Genomic DNA, 3077 nt, shown 5'->3' with positions numbered 1-3077 from the left:
TCCAACCACTTTTGGGTCTACTTTCGTTGGCGTAGTAAACCCACCTCGCAATATCTTAGCTAGACAGACTTTGATAGACAAAACCAAAAGATAATTTAGGCAGGGAAAGATAGGCCTTAGTTAGGAGTAATACCATAACAAGTTCCTATGCAAATACATGCTGTAAAAATCATATAAAAAAATTTAAAATTTTACGCTAAAAAGTCTTGTGACGTCGGCTCCCAGGAAAATTACGATAATAAAGCAATCCCTAAGGAAGCCAAGACAACGTATATCTATCTGATTTTATTAAGATACATGCCATTGTGCATTTATAAGATCTTTGCTTTACATGTTCTCAAGCAGCAAGAAATTAGCTGATTGAAAATCTCTCTCTCTCTATCTCTCTCTCTCTCTCTCGTCATTCAAGTAAGCATTCCTAACCTAAGTGTATGTGACCCTCTTCAAAGAAAGAACGGCCGACACTAGGCTAATTAATTCCAAAACAGTAAACCAAATAAAAGAAACACCTCTATCCCACAATAGATGAGGACAAGTTAAGAGTAATTACAATACAGTGATAAACTGTCGGTCACGAGTGAGGCCTGCTATCCAGACAGAAGCAAACAGTAGTTTTTCACCCTCTGAAAAAGAAGGGGGTTAGCACTGGGTACTGGGACCAGCCACTCACGAGGATCTTTAAAAAAAAAACCCAAATTCACTTTATTCCACAGTGCCAATAATTTGCAGCACTGTCATCACTTGAATAGCTTCTCTCTCTCTCTCTCTCTCTCTCTCTCTCTCTCTCTCTCTCTCTCTCTCTCTCTTTTACCTTCCTTTCTCTCTCATTCGATTGTTGCACTCTGCAGGGGTGTAGAGTGCCTTTCCTTCCATATAGCCTAGTTGGACTCCAGTAGAGGGTCTCTAGGAACACATTGCACCATAAGTGCACCATAAGTGCCACTAAAAGAAAACAAAAGGGAACACAGAAGAGAAAGTTCTTCTGGGACCTAACCTGCACCAGTGCCTAGGGATACTGAGTGCCACCAGTGTAACCTGTACACGGCACACCCAAACTACAGTGCCACCTTTTGAAAGGGTGCCACGTCATTGAAGAGACACTTCCTCGCTGCCCAAGTACGCCCAGTCGACCCGGTTAGACGCCCTTTCCCACCAGAACCATGGCAGCAGAGCATTATAAAACCTCCCTGGGGCTGGGGGGCTTGGCAGGTCTCACCGGCTCGGAACTTACCACCTGGGTTAAGGAGCAAGTGGACGACTTGGCCAGCGGGAGAAGGAAGAAAGACTCGAGCAGAGGAAGTATGAAGCTGAGCAGAGGAAGTATGAAGAAGAACGAAGGGTGTATGAAGCCGAGCAGAGGAGGTATGAAGAAGAACGGAGTATGAAGCCGAGCAAGGCAATTAGAAGAGAAAGAGAAGAAAGAAGAAGACAGCATGAGCTAGCCTTCAAGGAGAAAGAGCTCGAGCTGGAAAGAGCGAAAATGGAGAATGCCGAAGCTATGGCCAGACAGCAAGCCTCCAGTCCTACACCTGCTGCATCAAACGCTCCAATTTCGAGCATCAATTCCCTAGTCCCCAAGTGGACTGAGGACGAGCCAGAAGCATGGCTGGAGGAGATCGAGGCTCTTTTCAATAATTACAGCACCACGGAGATGGAGAGAGCCTTAATACTAGCCAAGCATATGGAGGGAAAAGCCAAGGCAGCGCTTCGCTCACTGGAGAAGAGCCAGAGAGGTAACATGGCAGAAGTTCGTAGAGTCATTACAAAGGCCTACGAGATAACCCCAGAAAAATGGAGACAACGGTTCGAGGTCTTGCCAAGGAAATCGGCTGGTCTTGGACGGAATGGGCATGTCACAAAACCCAGTCCGCACGCGCTGGTTCGACTCCTTGGCCTGCACGACGTTTGAGGATCTTTTCAATTGGACCATGCTAGAAGACCTTTCCCAATGTGTGCCAGGGCCTTGCTGTATATCTTAACGATAAACAGCCCCCACACTTATGGAAGCTTGTCGCATGGCTGATTCGTGGGAAACCTTCAATCAGTCGCATAGCACCTCGCAGCAGCGAATCGTTCCCTACGCCTACCCCTCGAACTCCACTCGCCCGAAGAATGGACTGCCTAGCAAGACCCTGTGCAACTATTGCAAGAAGGGGGGCCACGCTGAAGCTGAGTGCCGATACAAACTCGGCACTAATAAGCAGCCTAACCCTACCAGCCAGAACTCCGCTCCCGATTCATCCGCTCAGCCCTCTCCTCCAACAGTTACTGCAGGCCACCGAGCCCATCCAAAAGGCCCGTGCAAATCCTGTGGGGCTGCTAGCCACTACAATGCTGGATCTCTGGCCTGTCCACATCATGTCCCCACCACCAAATTTGTCAACCTAATCAGCACTTCATTTTCTGCTGCTGGTCCGCACCGGATCCTTTACCTGAGAGACTGGAAACCCAGTTCATCTCGGTGGCCCCTCTTCAGAGCACTAGCTTGCCAGTGACCCTTCCGGTCACCGTAGACACTGCGGCAGACATTAGCCTGATCACTAGGGCCCAAGTGCCAGCCGGTGCCATGGTTGACGAAGAAACCCGGTGGGAAATGAAGTGGATAGAGGGCCACACCATGACAGTTCCTACTGTCCAACTCCAGGTTAGGACCCCTTGGGGCACGATACCCCACCGCCTCGGCGTGGTAGGTGGAATTCAGCCCGGAGTGGCTTTCTTGTTGGGTCGGGATCTTCTCTGCGGAAGCCCGTTACCAACGCCACTCCACAGCCAGCGTTACCTCCTCACGGAGGCCCCATCTAACACTCTCAAAATGACAAACCTCCACCTTCCGCCCACCAAAGTGGTCCGCGGAAGGGCACCAACAAACTATTTCAGGCCTAGCCCTCTCCAATCACGAAGGGCTGCCCACCAAGAGGTCCTCCCCCTCCCGAAGAGAGATTCAGGAGGAGCAGTACCGCTGCAGGACGTGCAAGCGGGCAGACCACTCCACAAATTGGGAGGGCTGCCCAAACAAGCAACGCCCAGCGGACGCCCCGAACAAAACTCACCGAGAGGCTCGATCTCCCGCTGGGGCA

Source organism: Macrobrachium rosenbergii, chromosome 31 (genome assembly GCF_040412425.1).
Source record: "Macrobrachium rosenbergii isolate ZJJX-2024 chromosome 31, ASM4041242v1, whole genome shotgun sequence".
Taxonomy (NCBI): Eukaryota; Metazoa; Arthropoda; class Malacostraca; order Decapoda; family Palaemonidae; genus Macrobrachium; species Macrobrachium rosenbergii.
This window is presented reverse-complemented; position numbering follows the sequence as displayed.